Source organism: Schistocerca serialis, chromosome 4, assembly GCF_023864345.2.
Source record: "Schistocerca serialis cubense isolate TAMUIC-IGC-003099 chromosome 4, iqSchSeri2.2, whole genome shotgun sequence".
Classification (NCBI taxonomy): domain Eukaryota; kingdom Metazoa; phylum Arthropoda; class Insecta; order Orthoptera; family Acrididae; genus Schistocerca; species Schistocerca serialis.
Window position 1 is genome coordinate 609,108,470 of NC_064641.1, and position 25,100 is coordinate 609,133,569.

Below are 25,100 nucleotides of genomic sequence, written 5' to 3' on the forward strand. Positions count from 1 at the left end.
TGACACCCCCTTATTTTGGCCTCTTTCCAAAATTTAAACTACCTGTCCTGTTCTGCGGGTTTAGCAGGGCGTTTCAATGACTACTGCCCAACAAAAGATTGGATTACGCTTGGTGGTGTTGTGGACGCTTAAAAGGAAGTACAGGGTAGTTATAATTAAATTTTTTCTACGTAACCCAGTGAACACAGAAAACTATTTACTTTATGGGTACCCAACTTTATAGCACTGATGTTCAGACTGTAAGCTGCAAGATTTGCGTTTTTGGTAATGGTGGTATCATGACTTACCGTTAGGCTTCGGTACAGACACGGCGACGTAGGATTAAAATACGAGCATCATTGTACATAGTAGCTGTAGACAGTAAACAGAGGCCTGGACGTGGTGAGCAGGACTTTACTCGTAAAGTTGTGTCATCAAAACAACAGCAATAGACCTACTGCTGGGGTCCTTTCAAGTAGCGAAAGTATCATTATAGCCATCATGTATGTAAGCAAAGCAGAGGCGATCGGGGAGTCGTTGTAGAGACGATACGGGACGGAAATGACTATCGAAGGACAGATTGTTATGGACTGGTACTCAACGTCTCAGAAATAGCGGAAGAAGTGGACTGTTTCATTACTACTGCCGTGAGTATCTGTGGGATATGTCCATTCTGATGAAGACATCCGTAGAGTATCGAAACCTAGGTTGTTGTTGTTGTTGTGGTCTTCAGTCCTGAGACTGGTTTGATGCAGCTCTCCATGCTACTCTATCCTGTGCAAGCTTTTTCATCTCCCAGTACCTACTGCAACCTACATCCTTCTGAATCTGCTTAGTGTATTCATCTCTTGGTCTCCCTCTACGATTTTTACCCTCCACGCTGCCCTCCAATACTAAATTGGTGATCCCTTGATGCCTCAGAACATGTCCTAACAACCGATCCCTCCTTCTGGTCAAGTTGTGCCACAAACTTCTCTTCTCCCCAATCCTATTCAATACTTCCTCATTAGTCATGTGATCTACCCATCTAATCTTCAGCATTCTTCTGTAGCACCACATTTCGAAAGCTTCTATTCTCTTCTTGTCCAAACTATTTATCGTCCATGTTTCACTTCCATACATGGCTACACTCCATACGAATACTTTCAGAAATGACTTCCTGACATTTTTTAATACATTTACCTAGGTTTCCCCCCCCCATGAACCATGGACCTTGCCGTTGGTGGGGAGGCTTGCGTGCCTCAGCGATACAGATAGCCGTACCGTAGGTGCAACCACATTGGAGGGGTATCTGTTGAGAGGCCAGACAAACGTGTGGTTCCTGAAGAGGGGCAGCAGCCTTTTCAGTAGTTGCAAGGGCAACAGTCTGGATGATTGACTGATCTGGCCTTGTAACAATAACCAAAACGGCCTTGCTGTGCTGGTACTGCGAACGGCTGAAAGCAAGGGGAAACTACAGCCGTAATTTTTCCCGAGGGCATGCAGCTATACTGTATGATTACATGATGATGGCGTCCTCTTGGGTAAAATATTCCGGAGGTAAAATAGTCCCCCATTCGGATCTCCGGGCGGGGACTACTCAAGAGGATGTCGTTATCAGGAGAAAGAAAACTGGCGTTCTACGGATCGGAGCGTGGAATGTCAGATCCCTTAATCGGGCAGGTAGGTTAGAAAATTTAAAAAGGGAAATGGATAGGTTGAAGTTAGATATAGTGGGAATTAGTGAAGTTCGGTGGCAGGAGGAACAAGACTTCTGGTCAGGTGACTACAGGGTTATAAACACAAAATCAAATAGGGGTAATGCAGGAGTAGGTTTAATAATGAATAGGAAAATAGGAATGCGGGTAAGCTACTACAAACAGCATAGTGAACGCATTATTGTGGCCAAGATAGATACGAAGCCCACACCTACTACAGTAGTACAAGTTTATATGCCAACTAGCTCTGCAGATGACGAAGAAATTGAAGGAATGTATGATGAAATAAAAGAAATTATTCAGATTGTGAAGGGAGACGAAAATTTAATAGTCATGGGTGACTGGAATTCGAGTGTAGGAAAAGGGAGAGAAGGAAACATAGTAGGTGAATATGGATTGGGGGACAGAAATGAAAGAGGAAGCCGCCTGGTAGAATTTTGCACAGAGCATAACTTAATCATAACTAACACTTGGTTTAAGAATCATGAAAGAAGGTTGTATACATGGAAGAACCCTGGAGATACTAAAAGGTATCAGATAGATTATATAATGGTAAGACAGAGATTTAGGAACCAGGTTTTAAATTGTAAGACATTTCCAGGGGCAGATGTGGACTCTGACCACAATCTATTGGTTATGACCTGTAGATTAAAACTGAAGAAACTGCAAAAAGGTGGGAATTTAAGGAGATGGGACCTGGATAAACTGAAAGAACCAGAGGTTGTACAGAGATTCAGGGAGAGCATAAGGGAGCAATTGACAGGAATGGGGGAAATAAATACAGTAGAAGAAGAATGGGTAGCTTTGAGGGATGAAGTAGTGAAGGCAGCAGAGGATCAAGTAGGTAAAAAGACGAGGGCTAGTAGAAATCCTTGGGTAACAGAAGAAATATTGAATATAATTGATGAAAGGAGAAAATATAAAATGCAGTAAGTGAAACAGGCAAAAAGGAATACAAACGTCTCAAAAATGAGATCGCCAGGAAGTGCAAAATGGCTAAGCAGGGATGGCTAGAGGATAAATGTAAGGATGTAGAGGCCTATCTCACAAGGGGTAAGATAGATACCGCCTACAGGAAAATTAAAGAGACCTTTGGAGATCAGAGAACGAGTTGTATGAATATCAAGAGCTCAGATGGAAACCCAGTTCCAAGCAAAGAAGGGAAAGCAGAAAGGTGGAAGGAGTATATAGAGGGTCTATACAAGGGCGATGTACTTGAGGACAATATTATGGAAATGGAAGAGGATGTAGATGAAGATGAAATGGGAGATACGATACTGCGTGAAGAGTTTGACAGAGCACTGAAAGACCTGAGTCGAAACAAGGCCCCCGGAGTAGACAATATTCCATTGGAACTACTGACGGCCGTGGGAGAGCCAGTCCTGACAAAACTCTACCATCTGGTGAGCAAGATGTATGAAACAGGCGAAATACCCTCAGACTTCAAGAAGAATATAATAATTCCAATCCCGAAGAAAGCAGGTGTTGACAGATGTGAAAATTACCGAACTCTCAGCTTAATAAGTCACAGCTGCAAAATACTAACACGAATTCTTTACAGACGAATGGAAAAACTAGTAGAAGCCAACCTCGGGGAAGATCAGTTTGGATTCCGTAGAAACACTGGAACACGTGAGGCAATACTGACCTTACGACTTATCTTAGAAGAAAGATTAAGGAAAGGCAAACCTACGTTTCTAGCATTTGTAGACTTAGAGAAAGCTTTTGACAATGTTGACTGGAATACTCTCTTTCAAATTCTAAAGGTGGCAGGGGTAAAATACAGGGAGCGAAAGGCTATTTACAATTTGTACAGAAACCAGATGGCAGTTATAAGAGTCGAGGGACATGAAAGGGAAGCAGTGGTTGGGAAGGGAGTAAGACAGGGTTGTCGCCTCTCCCCGATGTTGTTCAATCTGTATATTGAGCAAGCAGTAAAGGAAACAAAAGAAAAATTCGGGGTAGGTATTAAAATTCATGGAGAAGAAATAAAAACTTTGAGGTTCGCCGATGACATTGTAATTCTGTCAGAGACAGCAAAGGACTTGGAAGAGCAGTTGAATGGAATGGACAGTGTCTTGAAAGGAGGATATAAGATGAACATCAACAAAAGCAAAACAAGGATAATGGAATGTAGTCTAATTAAGTCGGGTGATGCTGAGGGAATTGGATTAGGAAATAAGGCACTTAAAGTAGTAAAGGAGTTTTGCTATTTGGGGAGCAAAATAACTGATGATGGTCGAAGTAGAGAGGATATAAAATGTAGGCTGGCAATGGCAAGGAAAGCGTTTCTGAAGAAGAGAAATTTGTTAACATCCAGTATTGATTTAAGTGTCAGGAAGTCATGTATTAAAAAATTACTATCATTTGCAACCGACCGGCTATGTTATTTCTCCATTGAAACTTACACGAAATGGCTGAAGGACTGCGAAATCACGATTAGGCGACAAGTTATTGAACGTCTACGTCCAATGAGAGAGCGGGCAGGTCGGCTACTTGCCCGCTCTGCAACGTAAGACAGGCCGCTACCAGTGGCTGAACTGACTATATGTACAATTCTGGTGATGGAACAAGAGTTTCAGAGCACACCTTTCAGCGAACATTATGGAAAGTGGGGCTTCCAAGCCGACGACCTTACGTGATCCCATGCTGAACCATTGGCAATTACGATTGTGTGTGTGTGTGTGGGGGGGGGGGGGGGGGTACGGTATCATCGAGCTGGGACAATGGATAAATGAAAACGTGCCGCCCAGTCGTATGAATAACATTTTCTATTAAACCAGTTCCATGGTCGTGTCCGGTTACGCATCATCCAGATGAACGTTTGCTCGGAAAGTGCACTGCGCCACGGACGCAGGACGATAGGGGCAATGTTATTCTGTGGAATTAATTTACTGGGGCTTCCATAGGACCTCCAGCAGTAATCAAAGGAATCGTGACAGGTGTGGAGCACACTGCGATCCACTTAAATCCTTTCATGTTTGATGTCTTGCCCGATGCAAATGCCATCGTTCCTGCAGGATAACTATTCGTGTCACAATGCCATAATCGTGTTACAGTGATTTGAGAAGCGTGGTACTGAACTTGAATTGATTTCTTATCCAACGAAGTCGCTGGAACGCATTTGGGATGCCAGCGGGCACCAGCTCCGCAGCCACGAACCACAGGCCGCAATTTAAACTAAAATCTAGACCTATGCTTAGACGTGTGATGCCATATATCTACATAAAAATACAAAGTACCTGGTGACGCTATGCAGCGCATTATCACTGCTGCACTGCGTTTCAGGTGTAGACCAAGTTGCTATTAAGTAGGTGGACATAATCTTTTTGGCTATCAGTGTGGTGGATGCGACAGGCAGTCGTAAGGAAACATAAACAGTTCACAAACAATAGTGTCAGACACATTATTCAATCATGACCTCATACAATCTGAAGTATTCATTGGCTAAATGGCTCTGAACACTATGGGACTTAACATCTGAGAGCATCAGTCCCCTATAACTTAGAAGTACTGAAACCTAACTAACCTAGGGACATCACACACATCCATGCCCGAGGCAAGATTCGAACCTGCGACCGTAGCGATCACGCGGTTCCAGGCTGAAGCGCCTAGAACCGTTCGGCCACACCGGCCGGCGAAGTATTCGTTTTCGATCGACAGTTACTAATTTCGAAATTTGTCCAAAAGGTGTGAGGTCTACCTTAGTTTTTCTTCCTTTACAGAGGATCCACATTTATATCTGCATCTACACGACTACACCGAAATTCACACTTCAAGTTATTGGCAGAGAATAGTAAAAAGTGACCGACTGTTTGCAAATTAAGGAAAGATACCAAACCATAAATGTGATCAGTATGGGAGTCAGGTTCTTGGGACCATTTTTTTTCTTTTCCCAAGCTGCATTTAGACAACTAGGGCCCGTCGTGTCAGATTTTGAGCCGGCCGTAGTGCTTCACTCAGTCCACTTAGCCGACATTAACGACCGCCATCGTGGACACGAATGCCCATGCAAGTGGACATTATTTAAGATATAGCTGTGATAACTTATTTAAATTATAATACATTAAATTTCATAATGAAAATTATAAAACTTTAATTTTTAAGAAGGGAAAATGAAAGAAGACAGGAAAGGTTAGTGTCGGAGATAGTTTTCTCCTTACCAGAGCCGCTGAAGTAAGTGGTCTCGGAATACGTCTTCGAGCTCGACGTCCCTGGACGGCGCGTCCCATTGTTATTTTATTACACGACACAACTCGCGTCTCGGATGTCACGAGTCAATCCATCTTCCGCATAACTGCTATAATATTTCAGTATTGTTCGTGTTTTTATACTGTATGTGTGTTGATTAGCTAGACCACTTTTGTGACAGTTTTTCTATGTTAATGTAGTCTAACTACAGACTTTACCTGGCGCCTGGTACAATAACCGACCAGGAACTACCCTACGTAATAGATTAACAACTTCCTTTTCTAATTTTTCTGTTTATTACTATTTCATCATTTGGTGTCATGCATACGTTACATACATGTTATTGTTCATTTGTCTCGGCGTTCGTGTTAATGTCAGAGGAATACATTCTGATGGAGTCTTCATCTGAGCTAATCAATTTGTATCGCCATCGTCTAACTCGATGAACATACGCACTCATTTCTTTATAGTTAGTCTGGTCAATTTTGGAGGTTTGATATGTGTGTTTGTTTAATAATTCCCATTTGTCTGGGTATTTGAGTGTTTCTTCTAGTGTCTCTATGGTAATTCCTGGTATATTTCTATGTAAATGGCTGAACCACTCACAGTAATTTAACATTACAGTTATTTCGGTTCAGCATGAGTCCTGTTGCCTAGTAGGCACAGGGTCCATTGGCCACGCCGCGCGGGATTAGCCAAGCGATCTAAGGCGCTGCAGTCATGGACTATACGGCTGGCCCCGGCGCAGGTTCGAATCCTCCCTCGGGCATGGGTGTGTGTATTTGTCCTTAGGATAATTTAGGTTAAGTAGTGTGTAAGCTTAAGGACTGATGACCTTAGCAGTTAAGTCCCTTAAGATTTCACACACATTTGAATTTTCCATTGGCCCCGATAACTTGTTCCATGAATGATGGTATAGCGGTCCATACTGTATCTGCCTCATTCAAAATTCATTTGTGGTGGTTGGCATTGGGTCACAGCTCTGCACCCGTCGATTCACTGTATCCCACACATTTTCGTCTGGCGATAAGCCTGGTGATATGACAGGCCAGGGCAAAAGGCTGACACCCTGTGACACAAAGAAGGCAGGTGTTCGTGCAGTAACATGTGGTCGTGCATTATCCTGTTGAAAAATAGCGCCTGAGGTGTTGTGTAGAAAGGTATGGCTCCGGGTCGCAGAATGTCACTGACGTAAGTCACTCTGGTCACCATGCTCTGGGTACGCACCAACTGTTATTTGTGGTTGTAGCCAGTAGCACTCCACACCATAATACCCTGAGTTGGTTCTGTATGTCTTGTGCGAATGCACTGACTTTAATGCTCCCCCTGTTCTCGGCGAACCAAAATTCGGCCATCATTTTCAAACATACGGAACGTTGATCCGTCCAAGAACACTATATGACGCTATTTTTATCTCCAGTGATGTCATTCCATACACCACTGCGGTCATTGTTTCTCCCAGGTAGGTGGAGAAATGGACGACGCGTATGTAACCCATGCCGTAACAAACAGCGATGGACTATCACCCGTGATAATGTTCGATGTGTTCCACTGTTGCGCCAAAGCTGAGGAGGACGCAGATCTGTCCTGTAATGGCATTCAGATGAGATGTCGATCTCCTCGGCGGATAATATGGGTGCTACCAGAAATATTCCGTCGTGTTCTACGACCTTCCGTGAACCATTCTGCACACACCCGTTGCGCTGCCGAAACACTTCGTCCCACATGAGCAGCAATTTTCCGGATGGATGCAGCGCACTCTCTCATGCCAATAATGGGCCCTCTTCCAAACTAACTGATCTGACGGTACGGTTCACGCATATGTCTGTGAGGCATCCTGCACATATGCTCAAGTCAAACTCATTCATTACCTTCGATTTACAGCGACAACTAGACCCGCAGGCACATTTTACGGGTAGATGATGTTGCGCCGCGATATCGATGTTTCAAAAGCTAATCATTCCTGCAGAACATACTAATGTACATGTTCTGTGAAAATGAAAGTCCTATCTCTAGTCGTTAATGTGTTCTGTTTTTCCTGAAGTTGAGCGTAAATGAACAGGTGATCAGTATTCCCCACATGGGCATTGCTGAAAATCTGCTGGATAAGGTAATGCCCAGTTAGGAAGAGAACCATGCCACGGATCAGGCTGGTGCATTCCATTCATAACCGCTCAATGATATTGTGGTAAAACGTGCACACTCACTTCACACTTCATTGCCAGATATCCACCCGTCAGGAGTTTAGCTGACGTTTCTGCTCGATATTTCCTCCTGCGGCTCTCTGACTAATTGAAGTTCCTCACTCTGTAGCGGAATGTGCACTGATAAGCAACTACCTGGCAGATCAAAACTGTGTGCCAGGCTGGAAATCGAACCCGGGAACTTTGCCTTTCGCGGGCAAGTGCTCTACCGACTAAACTACCCAAACACGACTCGTGACCCATCCTCACTTTTGGAAAGTAGGAAATGATGTGCTGGCGAATGTAAAGCTGTGAGGATGGGTCATGAGTCGTGCGTGGGTAGTTCAGTCGATACAGCGCATTCCCGCAAAAGGCCAAGGTCAGAGTATGTAGTTGTCTCCTGGAAAAAAATACGTTGTTCGAGTGATGGTACATGACTCCACATCACGAAACACAAGACAATAATTTTAGTGGAACAAATTTAAATTAATACAACCGACTGTAGCTACTGGACGATTTTAAACCATTGCTTCAAGCACTGCCATTGCTTTCTTCTGCCGTCACAAATATTTTATTCCCTGCTGGCTACGATAAAAACTGTTGGACTACCGTTTAATTCCGAAATGTAGTTGCGGCAGTCGTCACTATTCTTGGGTATCAGGTTTTCTGGTTATTCAGAGGTCACGTTTGCGTACGCTGCATTAACTGCGTATCAAATATCACTGACACTATTTCCGTTCACTCAAAAGCCAATATCCGCTTTCGCGTCGATTTCTTCCTGCGAGGATTGCTTCTGTATAAATATCGCATAACAAGTGAACAGCACACGGCCGATCGGGCAGCAGTGGAAATTTCTATGTCATCTGCCCATGAATCTTTTGCTACCACAATGACGTTTGATTTCAGCACGGATGAGCAATTGCACCAGGCACCAGCGATCACTGCTACAATACTCGTAATGCAAAAACACTATACCAATTCGACATAAGGCTCTGGTACTGCCTGGTGTTTTTATAAAAGTGAAAACTTGCACCAATTAACATACTAGCACTCACGACAAAAGTGTCACTGAAAACCTGTACAATACTAAGGATGTAATAACATTTTAACGTCGTATTTACGTTGACAGCGCTTGCAGTCCTGAATGGAAATCTACAACACGCAATCTTCATATTTTTCGCATCTGGAACATTAAATACTTTACACTAGAAATTAGTTAGAGCCGACCCATGTGACACGGTTGCTGAAAGCCTGGACTTACATTCGTAGTGGCAGGGTTCTAATCCTCACTCAGTTATTATATTTTCGATCAGTATCCTAAACCACTTGAGGTTAATTACTTAATGGTTTCTTCGAAAGGACCGGACGCATGTCCTTTCCTCCACACTAACTTGTATTTCTTCTCTCTCGTTGTCGACGGAAAGATAGGTCTTAATCTTCATTTCATCAGTTCCTTACACATCTTGCGTTTTGTGGTACACCATCTGTTGGAGTTAGATCGGGCGATATAACAAGCCTCGGAAATGTTTTAAGTTGTGAAAGCTATTGTTTCGGACTGGAATACGAATCAGGGACGACGTCTTTCACTAGTAGTGCTCTCTTCTACTGACCTATAGAGCTACACGTAAACATGATTAATTTCTGTCAACTTTTCAAAGCTCTTGCAGTTCTGCAGCTAGATTTACTGGACGTAACGATACTGTGCATAAATTCATGAGAAGAACATTTCCCAGCAGCAATATCTCACTCTACAGTAGGGCATTACCAACAGAAGGTTCTGTCTTGAGTTCTAGTACAGTACACGATTTTATCAATCAGAAAATATCAAAGCTTCTGCATGCAATCAGTTTACACACAAGCCTCGGTCTTTTGCATTCGCACACTTAAATCTCTGAGAGAGGAGTCGCTGCCCTCTCAATTATTAAAACTGAAAGTATTTTATATAGAAATCGTGTTTATTTCGTTCTTATAAAACCGCTACTGCATAGTTACACAATGTGTTTCGTCACTGCGGCACTTCCTTACTACCTGGAAGCTCGGAATACAGGAGCAGGGTGTTCGAGCTAGGAGCACACAAATAAAATTACGAAATTCCCAATGGACAGCGGATTTTACTGGACAGATTGACATGACCAGTTACCAGAAATCACAATTGAGGCCACTATGAACGGCAGAATGACTGATCTCACTATATTTCCTGCCCCACTGGGTGCTGGAAGGTTAATTTGAAAGTGACAGAGTATGTATTCGCTGCCACTCAATTCCTACTAGGGATTTCTGACATACACCCTATGAGAGAAACCACAGGAGATTCAGGTTACAAACATTACTTTTATCAACAAGAGCCTAATATGATGTAAGAGTTATGCTGTAGGGGTTCAGGATATGTGACCCCTTCGAGGGTTCAGGATGGTTGAGCGGAGTCATGCTATAGGGGCTCAGGATATGTGACCCCTTCGAGGGTTCAGGATGGTTGAGCTGAGAGGCCATGGTCAGGACCTGTGCCACGCCCAAGGCGTCAGTGAAACAGCATTCACATACACTTATTGCTGAGATTTTTACAGGGATTCAGTCACTTCCCCCGACGGGGCCTGGTAGCAGCCGTGCTGCGTCCCCGTCCCAGGAACGCGGAGGGTGGTGCGCCGGCATCCGTCGTGCAATCAGCGATGGAGGTCCGTGGTGCTGCCGCGGTCAGTTGCGCCGCTCGTGACAGGTGATTGGCGGCCAGCGCATCCTCACAACTTAGCGTGGCTGTGGGAAATGGTGAAGCCTCAGCGCTCTCGCTCAGCGTAGCTCCGCTTAGGCTTGCGACCATAAATCTGCACAGCCCTGACGACGGTTGCTGTGATGGTGAAAAGGCGGAAGTCCCAACAGCGACACGGAGAACAGCCAATGGTGGAACATACACTGTCAAAGAGAGTTATCACCAGGTGGCCTGCCTCCAAGCCGAACAACTTACGGTCAGATTTTTTATCTACTGAAGATCCGCCCAGTCCTGATCTTCAGTGTGCCGCCGTTGTGACTGGCAAGAATGGTAGCTCAAAGAGTGCAAGTTTGTTAATCCCCCCCTCCCTCCCTCTCCCTCCGCCCCTCCCATAGCTGTGGATTTATAACTAAGCCAGATAGCCATTTGTCGGTATCAGTGATACAGAAAGAATGGACAGACTCTGAACACTGAATGGAATGAAGGAGAAAGTTATGTAGTGGTTCAAGACGTGATTTTTCATACACGTTACAGGTGACTCGATGGCATGATTTCCCACACAGATGATTGAATGCATTCCGGTTTTACGAGCCTGTCACCTTTCTTTGCTGGGCTTTTGTTTAGCTTCACCGTTTCAGAGTGTCCTGTTCGTAGCCTGAAAGGCGTTCTCGCATAGTGTTTAGGTGTATTTACTCCACACTCTCTTTTGAAATGGTGTCATGGTACTGAATCAGATGTTTCAGACGCTCTCTCTCGCGAAGTCTGTTGCATTGTGCTCCTTCCTTCTTTGTGTTCTGGAGTCCCCACGTGTTGAAACTCATTATACAACCATTCCATACCGGGAAAGCACTTTACACCTGGACATCGTTCCAGACAGCTCTAAAATTCTATTCTTCACTCTAAGAATAATTGTGCTGTGTAACAGTGCTTATATCTAGGCAGTCATATGTTCTTCAACAAAAGAGGCTTAAAATCTTGTAGACCCATCGGGGTAAACTGCACCCATCTCTGTACCTGCCCATTCGCACGACTTTCTAGAATCAAGAGTAGTGGCAAATATCACCGACAGTTCTCGTTTTCTTATAACTGCCTTCATGAGGGCAGATATCAGGAATTGAGATGCAATATGGTCAAATATAGGTCAGTGCAAATATTTTCTAGAGTGTTGTGTTACCTGAGGTGACACTGAACACTACTCACGTACATGTAAGACAAGATAAGCTCATTAGAAAAATATTAAACCAGCCGTTAAAAGAGCACACTGGTTGCCTTGGTGCATTGCATGTAGTACCACTCGCCCATGTGATCCACCACCACCGGCGGAAGTCACGGCAGTGAAGTGATGTATATGTGACAGTCCGCTGTATGCAGTGACCACAGTAATACGCGTCGACTAAAAAACGTAACAGAATGACAGAAAGGAGCTATCGTGTTTAAACTTACGTATGATCATGCTGCGAATTAAGTTTCCCGATTTGTAGATGTATCAACATAGATTGTCGCACGTTTCTACAATTAATATTGTACCTTTCATAGTCTTATAATGAGACTTAAAAACAGTGGTCGTAAAGACATCGTAGTCGGCAGGGCCTGAAGACAATTGGTTTCAAGCCCGACAAAAATTTATGCTGCAAGTTGAACTTAACCAGTTTCTGAGCTATATTTCGATGGCAACTATATGCAAATCAATATTCTGTGTCACTATGCACATGGACTGGCACCTCCTACATTTTATCTCTAGTGCATCGACAGTTGGAGATCTGTGTGTTAATGGACCATTTTATTAATCTAGATTCGAATCAAAAATCTACATCTCCATCTACGAGATTAATCTGCTATTCACAATGAAGTTCCTGGCAGAGGGTTCAATGAACCACCTTCAAGCTGTCTCTCTACCGTTCCTCTCTCGAACAGCGCGCGAGAAAAACGAGCACTTCAATTTCTCTGTGCGAGCCCTGATTTCTCTTATTTTATCGTGATGATCATTTCTCCCTATGTAGGTGAGTGCTAACAGCATGTTTTCGCAATCGGAGGAGAAAATTGGTGATTGAAATTTCATGAGAAGATCCCGTCGCAACGAAAAACGCCTTTGTTTAAATGTCTGTGGTACCGTCTCTCCTACTTTTTCGATGTCATCCGTCAGTCACATCTGATGCGAATCCCACACCCCATAGCAGTACTCCAGAAGAGGGCGGACAAGCCTGCTGTAAACAGGGAATGTTAATGAGGATAGAGCTGATGACACACGTTCTATGTACGCGTAGCATCATTTCTATAAACCCAGCTGCACATTTCCCATAATTCAGTATACCGTACAATTCTGTAGATGATTTGAGTGAGCGTTACCATATGCAAGGTGGGTGGTCGGTCGGTGGCACCGACGACTTCCCAAATAAACGCAGCCGGGGGTGCAGTATATTTGAATTCAGTCAGTGTAGAGTAGGCGAAGAACCTCCAGTGGCCTCTGCCCTGGAAACTACGGTAAGTAGTTTCCGTCGCTGTCTCCGTATTGGTTGAGAAGGTAGCGTTCTGGCCCATGTCGTTTGAAGCCTATTGACAGGAGACCTGAGTCCAGCCCGCCGACAGAGGTTTTCCAACCTAACTCAGGGAATAACAGTAGGCTGGGTCTCTACTAAAAACCTCAGGTTTTCACATAGGAACAATTAGCGACAGGTTCAGGCAATTGTTTTCTCTGTCTTTTTGTCGGGGCGGAACGGCGTCAGGCAGATGCAAAAACATGCAGAACAGCATATTCTTTCTCACGCTGTGTGAATGTGCTCCTTATTGCGTGACTCAAAAATTATCTACTAGGAGGGAGGTTAGGTACTACATCTAAAATTTGACTGGGGCATCTATAAATAAGCCTTCCCATTGGCTGGAAAATTTTCTTCGGAATGAATTAAGAGGTTTTTGAGGCATTTTTGGTAAGGTATTTAGACAGGAATCGTTGGAAAAGTCAAATGGAGTGGAAGTGGGATGGCTAAGCTGAGACGGTGGCGGCCGTAACCGGACTGCATCTTGTCAATTAACACGCACCATTGTCTGACATGGGCGGTGCCTGCTAGCAGGTAGTATTTATTGCACATTTTGTCGAGCCGCTCCGTTGATTCAGGTAATCATTGCTCTCAGCTTGGGATATCATGTTAGGAAGGGGATTAGGAAGTTTTGGTCCGTTTCTTAAATGAACAGATAATGGGTTCTGATGTTAGCTTTCGTGAAGATGGACTCACTCTTTTTGTAGGACGTGTAGATTTTGAATGTGGAAATTTTCCTTACTTCACACGCACTATCGAAGTAATGAGTACACGCCCAATGGTTTATATAGCTCAGGTGAGTGACCTAATAAGACGTTCGTCACTCTGGCGTCATCCTCAGCTGGTGACTCGCCAAGCTCAGTTTCAGTAGGTGACATCAGTTTACGTGATCAGTAATTTCTCGTGTTGCTCTTGCTTTTAAATAGCTAGCACTAATGGTGGTCTTTTTTTCTCGTTTGCTCACAAAGATAAAAATAACTCCGGGTAATCAGGACCATGACTATCACTTAGTAGTTAGATTACCTTCCCCCAAGAAGAATTGTCCATTATTTACGTGAGACCCCCACATGTAACTCCCTCACGTGGGCCATTCTCTTCTTGCTCTTGCGTTCTGTTGCGCGACAATTTCCGATATGCAGTTGGGGGTTTTTGGGAGCCATTCGTCACATGGCCGCTTCCACCAGTGCTTGTCACAAATACGACCCAAAGGTACGTAGCTCGAATCGACATCTTGCAAGCTGCATGTATCCAACGGATCAAACACCACTGAAACTGGACTATACCTTAGTCGATATTTGGTTGGGCCAGTCTCGATTTTGCCTCTTTTTGAATGATGTGAAGATTTCAGTGCATCAGCAGCGCAATGAGACCTTTCAACTTCACTGCGGGAGTCTGTAATGCACATCCAGATTTGGTCTGTGATGTTTAGTGAACGTTTACAGTACTGTGGCATGAGCCCACTCATTCAGGTAACCGTCAAAAATGAATCGTGATGTTTATTCCATTATTCTCGGTGACCATGTGTTGGCCTTTGTTCTTCATGGTACGAATTCTGTGAACACTGCTGACTTTCATTACAACAACAGCTGTTTCGACAAGGCTACACGTCAGGCTTAAGGTTTCACGAAGACTGAGGCACGATACTGCAACTCGACCGTCCCGTTAAAGCAACGTGGACTCTGTAGAACGGAGGCTGTCTTGTGGCAACGATATCACCACAGTTTGTTAGCTCTTTGGGTATAATCATCAATGAGGGGCACCATCTTGATAAGGCATACCTGGGGGAACTTTTGAACTCTATTCCTCATTGAACTCTATTCCTCACTGAACTCTATTCCTCATTGAGTGTGCGCTGATGTGAAACTTCCTGGCAGATTAAAACTGTGTGCCGGACCGAGACTCGAACTCGGGACCTTTGTCTTTCGTGGGCAAGTGCTTTACCATCTGAGATACCTAAGCACGACTGACGCCCCGTCCTCACCGCTTTAATTCCACCAGTACCTCGTCTCCTACCTTCCAAACTTAACAGAAGCTCGCCTGCGAAACTTGCAGAACTAGCACGCCTTGAAGAAAGGATACTGTGGAGGCACGGCTTTGCCACAGCCTGGGGGATGTTTCCAGAATGAGACAGAATGTTAGAGCGCTTTCCCACGAAAGGTAAAAGTCTCGAGTTCGACTCTCGGTCCGGCACACAGTTTTAATATGCCAGGAAGTCTCTATTCCTCATTGTACAGAGGCTATTACGAGGTCACAAGAGGAGGGAGGAGAAGGAGGAGGAGATCAGTGTTTAGCGCCTCGTCGACAATGAGATCATCAGAGACAGTGCACAAGCTCAGATTAGGGAAGGATGGAGGAGGAAAGTGGCCGTGCCCTTTCGAAGGAACTGCTCCGGAGTTTGCCATAAGCGATTTGGGGGAAATTATGGAACCTAAATCAGGATGACCGGACGCGGCTTTGAACAGTCGTCTTCGCGAATGCGACTCCAGTGTGCTAGCCACTGCGCTATCCCGCTCGTTGCCAGAGGAAGGCATGATTGTTGCGAGAGATTAACTTTTGTCTGCTGTACTTACTTGGCGTCCAGGAACTGACTCAAACCACCAAGCGTGTTTTTAGTCGCTCAGGTGGAAAATAACAAACTGCAGATGTGGAAGAAACTCGCAAGTAAAGTAGTACGGTGGAAGACAGTGTTTGGTGTTCGTTACTGCTCAAAGACAGTGTTTGGTGTTCGTTACTGCTCAAAGACGGAAAGACCAGAAACTTGTGACGGGTCACTTCAAGCTAGTTATCAGATCAGTGACAATATATTCACATACTAACATAGGGTAAGACCAATAAAGATAAAAAATGTCAGCTGCACAAGAAGACCTTCATTTGGTACAGCTTACCAGTGCGCCAGTTGAAACTGTCATCTTCGTCGACTCAAATCATTAGTAAGCCAATGTCAAAATAAGAAATGGACGGTAGAGTTCTTTCCTACTCCACCGTCCAATTTTTATTTTGGCGTTGCCTTACTAATGATTTGAGCCTATTTCACTTCTGAAGATAACACTATAAACTGTCAAAACCGATAAAGTGAACCAAATAAAGGTTTCCTTGTACAGATGACGACTGACTTCTTAAATTTGTTGAAACATTCTGCAACTCCTGAGTCCATCTGACAAAGTGCTGAAACTCATGAATTTTGATATTATCGGTCTGGTGATGCTCGACTCATCCCTTATGCTTTTATGTATTTTCGCACTCTGGTGGTTCTCCCTAACGCGTCGACATGTGGAGCAGCAATTACTCGCAGCTTGGCTCTTGTATGATTTTATGTGCGTCTTCCGGCATACAAATGTGGACTAAGACTACAAGGAACTATCGCTTTTCTCTCGAGGTGATATTTTTCTTCTCTTAGCTACTCGTCGAACATTTACAAAGTAGTCTATGTACGCAAATTCATTCAGATCATTTAGATCAATCAACGAACAACCCAGGTTAAGCTCTTTGAAAAGTACTGAGCAATGTTTCAATTTTTGTGTTTCACTGAACGTATAAATTAATAAAGCATTTCTGTGTTTTAATGCACGTGATCCACTTCATATAATCCATACAAGCTATAAAAATAGATGTATGTATCGACCTATTTCAACCAGACTTGCTACACATAATGACGCTTGAATATCCAGTCATTATTTATCCAGTACTTGACAATGAAAGAACATAGTAAATTGCAACAAACTTCACACATAGTGTTAAAATTTTACGAAAATTTTATTCGCTGACAAACATGACAGAAATCGTGAAAGGAAGAATGTCTATCCTTCTACATTTTCGGTGTCCATGCAGTAAAACAGCCGCATCAGATATGACATTTAAATATTTTTCTTCTTTGCTACTACCTGTGTTCGCGACGCACTTCGCAGACAGTATTCACAGATCACATTGAATGTACCTGAAAAGTTATATAATTGTACCACACATAGTTAAGAAGATACGACGTCATAAATACAAAGACGAGCGAAAAATTCCGCACGACGTTTAAATTTATTACTTATTTTATACTAACTCTATTCACAAAAAATTTTGTAGACAGAATCCACATATTCCGCTGAAAAATTATATCACCTTACAACACAGTTCAGGACGTCATGCACATTAATCTGAGTGGAAACTATTTAGCAGGGCGAAATATGGGTGCAAATAAGTTAAATATATATGACACAAATACGACATTTGCGTAACCGGGCTACAGTTCTCATAAACCCGTGGACAGATTTCAACAAACTTCGTACAAATATTGCTTACTAGCTGGTGAGAGATACTGTGGAGGTAAGAACCAACAACCTCCTGTTGGGGTGAGGGCGATTACTCAGTATATTGTAAAGATAAATATTGAATCGTTGTTGATTTACCTTCAGTGGTATGAAAGCATTAGGTATTAAAATAGTTTTAATTGTAGCAAGATTGAAGTTGTTGGTGATGTTACACAATATTATACAATTTTAAATAACCTACTTGTCCTTTCCTTATCTCTCGTGAGATTTTTTTTAACGCAAAGCGCACGTAGTAAAAGTAAAGGATGTCACAGAGGTAGATTATGGGCGAGATCACTGCTACTATATGGAGGATCTGAATCCGTCCAGGAAGACAGTTTGCATAGATAAAGGTATCCGAGACTGTTATTTCATTACTGGAAAAGGTTACCATCCACTACCAGCTTTTGTTGTACCAATACTTGCAGAAATCGATGTATGAGGTTATTGACTCAACATAGATGCCAAAACATGAGGACATCTCTCTAAGCGGGCCATTGATGGAGTATGAAGTGGGCGATGTATGTTTCTGAGGAGCCACACCGGCAATCACCTGACGTAATTAATAAGTCTGCCGGAAATCATAAAGCAAGCTAATCGATTACACAGGGCGATTTTTCCCACCGTGTACAAACTCTAGGGACTGGTCGAAGAGAGGATACGGAACAAAAAAGGTCTGATGAACGTAGGTCCGGAGACGCAGAGTTTCCATTCTAGAGACCATTTATTCAATCATACTTTATTACAGAGACTGTGGTCTAATACGCGCTGTACCATGCACCCACATTTACAGTACGCACGGTTTCCTCCTAGGCGATGGTATTGTTCCTTATACCTCATGCTCTAGCGCCACCTCCTGCCACAGTAATTGGTAATGATGTGTCCGATTCACTTCTCTTGCTGACTCTAGTAGTGGACGCAATACATTGTTGTACACAATGGTTCCGTATTCGACATGGTGTTTACACACGGAAAGGCAAATGGCAACAAGCGGCGGGCAGCAAGGTTGTATCAGGGGACCTATCCCCGACGCCAACAACCACAGCATTGAATATCTGCAACAGTATTTCGCCATTCGTCTGAGACAGGCTCGCTTCAGGAAGCAGGAAATCATGAAGGACGTACCCGAAATGTACGGTTACCAGACTTGTATGAAAATGTGATTAACACTGTGGAAAGCGTCCGCCGTGTCAGAACAATGCAGTTGGCCCGCCAGACCAGGGTAAGCCAAACGAACGTGTGGAACATTCTCCACGAGTCCTAGGGCTTATTAGCGACAGACTTTCCACGTCGTGAGCAGTTTTATCACACGTTTCTTCACCAGGCAACCATGATTCCAGAATTTGTGTCACCCACGCTATTAACAGATGAGGCCACCTTTACGCGAAGCGGTATCTTCAATTTTCGTCACATTCATCTGTGGAATTGTATGCAGAACCCCTATGGTATAGTGACAGCGAATGATCAGCATAGGTGCATCAGTAATGTGTGGGCCGAAATAACTGGCGACCGTACTTTGGGACCAGTCTTCCTTCCACGTCGCCTAACATGCCGGAACACTCGGCATTTCTTGCGGATGACCTTGCTGTTCCTGCTGGAAGAAGTTCCATTGATGAATCGAAACGTTATGTGGATGCTACATGATAATGCTCCAGCCCACTTGACCGTTGAAGTCCTGACGCATCTCAATCGTGTATTCCTTGGTCGATGGATCGGACGAGGGAGTCCACTTGCATGGCCTGCTCGTTCACCAGGCCTCAACCCGTGCGATTTCTGGTTATGTGGTCACTTCGAAAGTATCGTGTATGCAGAGCACATTCTAGATATGGAGACACTGGAGTAACGTATTCATGCGGCGTCTGACACTGTTCGAATGCAGCCTAGCCGATGTTAACTTGTGAAACAGAACATGATACGGCGAGTACACGTATGCTTTGAGGCACATGGAAACCATTTTTAACACATACCGTAACTGTGGCTCCATGGTGCAGCACGTATTAGACCACAATCTCTGTAACAATATGTTGTTGTTGTGGTCTTCAGTCCTGAGACTGGTTTGATGCAGTTCTCCATGCTACTCTATGCTGTGCAAGCTTCTTTATCTCCCAGTACCTAGTGCAGCCTACATCTTTCTGAATCTGCTTAGTGTACTCATCTCTTGGTCTCCCTCTACGAATTTTACCCTCCACGCTGCCCTCCAGTACTAAATTGGTGATCCCTTGATGCCTCAGAACATGTCCGACCAACCGATCCCTTCTTCTAGTCAAGTTGTGCCACAAACTCCTCTTCTCCCCAATTCTATTCAATACCTTCTCATTAGTTATGTGATCTACCCATCTAATCTTCAGCATTCTTCTGTAGCACCACATTTCGAAAGCTTCTATTCTCTTCTTGTCTAAACTATTTATAGTACACATTTCACATCCATACATGGCTACACTCCATACAAATACTTTCAGAAACGACTTCCTAACACTTGAATCAATACTCGATATTAACAAATTTCTCTTCTTCAGAAACGCTTTCCTTCCCATTGCCACTCTACATTTTATACCCTCTCTACTTCGACCATAATCGGTTATTTTGCTCCCCAAATAGCAAAACTCCTTTACTACTTTAAGTGTCTCATTTCCTAATCTAATTCCCTCAGCATCACCCGACTTAATTCGGCTGCAGTCCATTATCCTTGTTTTGCTTTTGTTGATGTTCATCTTATACCCTCCTTTCAAGACACTGTCCATTCCGTTCAACTGTTCGTCCAAGTCCTTTGCTGTTTCTGACAGAATTACAAAGTCATCGGCGAACCTCAAAGTTTTTATTTCTTTTCCATGGATTTTAATACGTACTCCGAATTTTTCTTTTGTTTCCTTTCTTGCTTGCTCAATATACAGATTGAATAACATCGGGGATAGGCTACAACCCTGCCTCACTCCCTTCCCAACCACTGCTTCCCTTTCATGTCCCTCGACTCTTATAACCGCCATCTGGTTTCTGTACAAATTGTAAATAGCCTTTCTCTCCCTGAATTTTATGCCTGCCACCTTCACAATTTGAAAGAGAGTATTGCAGTCAACATTGTCAGTGGCTTTCTCTAAGTCTACAAATGCTAGAAACGTAACAATATATGATTGAGTAAATGGTCTCTAGCATGGAGACATTTTTGTTCCGTATTCTCTCATCGATGAATCCATGGACTTTGTACATGGTGGGAAAAAATCATCATGTATATCTGACGAAAGTACCTCCCCGGTGTGGGTTCCATACAATAATCATTGTTCAAAATTGGTCGATTATCTAGTAAGAGATGATTAGTGGTGTTGCTGGTGATTTCCATGCAACTGTGAGGCAGCCAGTAGAGTAGAGGGCAGGCCCTGCGCTGCGCGGCGGACTCTGCACTCTGCGTCGCTATCGGGCGTGCCGCCGCTGCCGCCGCCGCCGCCGTCCCCAGCAGCCAGTATCGCGCCGTACGGCTGGTTAACCACTGCCATTGTTTGCAGCCAGGTTGGCGTGCCATCTGCGTACGAAACGCCGTCGCTAGTCGAGCCGCGTTTTACGTTCTTTCAGATCTCTTGTATTAAAACTCCTCGTGTTAAATGGATACAAAAATTTTCACGTTTGATACGTGTTTTTCTGAGCCAATATTTTAGGAAGTTGTGCTCTACAGTGTATTACGAGTACCTACAAGAGGGGAAAATGTATGGACGAATAAACTCTACAGCTTAGAATCGATATTGGATATAAAAGTAAAGTACGATTTCTTTCTCGATAGATGGGTGCCTTTAAGCACCTTGAGACCGTATAAACAGGATAAATGACCTAAAACGTGCACCAAAAATATTGCAGAAAAGGAAACTGCTGTTGATGTGCGGTTTTGGCAGAATGGATTGGTAGTCAGAGGCTCTTAGTGTTAGCCAATAAACACAAAGAAATAATACTTGGGAAGTGCATTTTTCTGCAAACATACACTTTTTAAAAAGGAACAATGCCTATTGATTCTAAAAAACTAAAAGTAGCGTAGATTAGTATGTCAGTAGTGTTTGTCGTACGATACTACCGCGAGTCGTTAACGAGATAACGTATCTTGAAAAGGTTCCATACCGACACCTGTTTGTGCAATCCAAACAGAGTAGTTGCTAGATACGACGTTCTTGTGTTTGATTACAGTGCGATCGTGTGTTCCTTGAGAGCATTGCGGCTTGCTAGTTAGTTGGTGTGTGACAGAGCAAAGCAGTAGGTCGTGAGTGGACGCTAAGATTAACCAACGCAGAAGAAAGCAGACACGCTCATGGTGTATGGAGAGTGTTGGGAAAATGAAATTTCGTTCTTGTACGGTGTATGCGTGAAGATATCCCAATAGACGGCAATCAGGTCGTCAATTATTTATCAACCTCTTCAACAAGTTACAGAAAGGTGGTAGTGCAGCACCTAGAAAAGGTAGCAGAAGGGAACAAGTTACGACAGGAGACGGGTAAATTAAGGTTCTTGCTGCTGATCAGTTGGTCCGCACGTTAGCTCACGTACAATCGCACGCTGAGGAGGCATCAGTCAGCCAAGTGTACTACGCATTCTCCATCGACGTTGGGTCCATCCCTGTCACATCTGCCTCCATCAAGAGCTGCATGAAAACGATTATTAGAATCGTGTTAACTTCTGTGCAAGGTCAGAAAGATAGGATAGTCCAGATGTATCATGCACCTTGTTTTGTGATAAGGTCGCGTTTACCTATCACGTCCAGGTAATCTGTCGAAAAATGCACTACTGGTCTGTCGACAATCCCCGTTGGCTCCATCGGCTGGAACGTCAGCGTCCGTGGAGTATAATCGTGTGGTGCGCGTTAGTGAACCGTCAGCCCGTAGGCCTTTTTTTCATAGACGGAACACTGGACGTGTACAGTTATCGCAAGCTCCTAAGAGACAGTCTTCCATGTTCTTTCGCAGACAAGGAGGAACCTACGGTACCAACATTATGGCTGTCTAGCCCACAGAGCACACAGCACTACAGTAAGTGTTCACGCAGTATCGTTGCATATCGTTGAACTGAACGCAGAGCATCTTCATCTTAGCAGGCTCGGTCTCCAAGTTTGTCCCCTGAAGACTTTTTCTGTGCGGAAACATGAAAGATACCGTGTGCAAGAAAATATCCAGTACTCCCAATCATGCGCAACGACTAATTACTGCAGCCTGCTCGGACATCTCCGCTGAAATGCCAGCACGTGTGGAAGCAATCACACATACTGGACTGGAAGCGTCTATTGCCATTAACGGTGGTCATTTCGAAAACAACCTGTGATGGTCAACTGTCTGGTGATTGGTCAGAATGCACCTAATAAAACGTGTCCTACCACCGATATTGTACAAGTGTTGGTGTGGAAACTTTTTAAAATACGATACCTGGAAACGAGTCGCACTACAGTCCTGTAACAAACACAACTGACATTCTACTTTAACCTTTTAATTTGCTAATGCCAATGTCATTGTTCCATTTAAAAGATGTATGTTTGCACAAAAAATACGTTATATAAGTATTGTTACAATCTGTTGATTGAATAACAACATGACTACCAATCCATTCAGTGAAAACCGCACATCAGTAGTACTTTTCATTTCCACAATATTTACGGTGCAAGTATTTAGTGTTTCTCCCAGTACACGCATTAATTAATAACCTATTAGGTAGTAGGCCTTATCCCATGTCGACATGACATTCTTAAAAGAGTCGTACAGATATTAGCTTAAGATACCGAATATTTGTTTACCATTCTTCACGCAATCCTGTATACATTGATCTGTAGCTACGTTTGTGTAGCTCACAAATGACCATAAGGAGAACATAAAACGTATTCCTTTTTAAAATGATAGTTTTAGAAACGTTTCAAGGAAGTGTTTCGTATAAATGAAGCATGTTAACCATAAAATACACGAACCTTTTCGGTAGTAAACTGAGCAAACGACGGCAGTATCTTCGTTAACATTCTGCTTTCTCAGGTGTAGGTAGGGTGATACAGCTTGGCGAATGATGGAAAAAATACGACAGACCTTTCCCGTTCGTGAGCTTCGGGCATGCTTCTTCAGACATCTGCATGTGGCTTTCCGTCTGATACGACCCAGCTTGGGCCCCTGATGCCATCAATATAAACAAAACTCTTCCACGTTAGTTAATTATTAAACCAATTACGAAACAAAAAACATTATTTTCTGTTCTTCTGCAGGCGGCATTTCAGTAATAATATTTTACTGATAGCCTTTCTAAAAGATTAGTTAAACAATAAAATTTTTGGTTTGTTTACAAATACTTGTCTTTGTAGGCACTGTAAGTCAGCATCGGAATGAACCAAGAACAGAATTAAGTGGCGAGATTAGTTTCTGATGTAGTGCCGGAGTGATATCACTAAAATTACTCGCACCAAGTCCAGTGTTGTAGATGTTGTTTTGCAGTGGAAATACCTTGAAAGCCCTTAACCAGACATTCGAACTGGTACGCGTCAAACACGTGATTACGGACAGCTAAATTCTGAAATGTACTTCGACATTGCGAACCCCACTAAAGACTTTCGTTGCATCCCATATGACGTGGTCAACAACAGAACGGTCCGCCAAAATGCCACTGATCACAAGAGTGAATTCAAATCCGTGGTCAGAAAGTGTAGCCATTGTTCAGTGGAGCAGTGGAAGAGCATTACAAAGCAATGACTTACATTAAATAGGGCGTATATTGACTTTTGGGCACCTGCTGATTACAGGCCGTAGGATGTACGTATGCGCTGGCTCAACGGCAGCAGGCTATGCGGACGGTGTGTGTCGCGCTGGATTTGGTGTTTTCCTTTAGGATGGTCCATCGAGTGGAGGTTAATCGCAGGCGCAACTGGTACGGCCACGAGCTAAATTATATTTCCAGCTGTGGACAGGCTTTCTTCGTGATCGGATTTGTCAACAGACACCAGCATGTTCCTTACTTTCGGTTTAACAGTGAGAGGAAACCTCAGTTATTAGACTACGTATAGATGCGTCAACAATTACATCAAGAAGACTAAATGAATACCGGGAGTGTTTCCGATCCATGGCATAATTAACAGAGGTGACTACAGTCGGATCATATATATATTTTTTTATGGCGGAATACAGTGGTCCGAAGTAGAAGAAACAAATGGCTCAGAGATAACTGCGAGAATATGGATAATAACGAGAGCAGACGAAGAATTCGTTCTCGCCAGAGAGCTCGAACACACGTACCACGCACCGGCGTACAAATCGAGCCATTTAAAATACCACCGTTGAGAAATCATTCACATTAGCACATGAAATAAACAAATTGCAATATGCAATAGATGCAGGTTCTGATACACCAACTCCTCTATGCTTCTGACATCCATCATTGCTAGTCTCCATCAAAACAAGCCATTACATTTCGTCACTGAGACGTGCGACAGAGATTTGTGTCTCTAACGCCTCACCGCTGGCGAAGGCGTAAGGAACTTGATGGTATGATCCGACGGAAAAGTTTATGTTCGGACATGTACA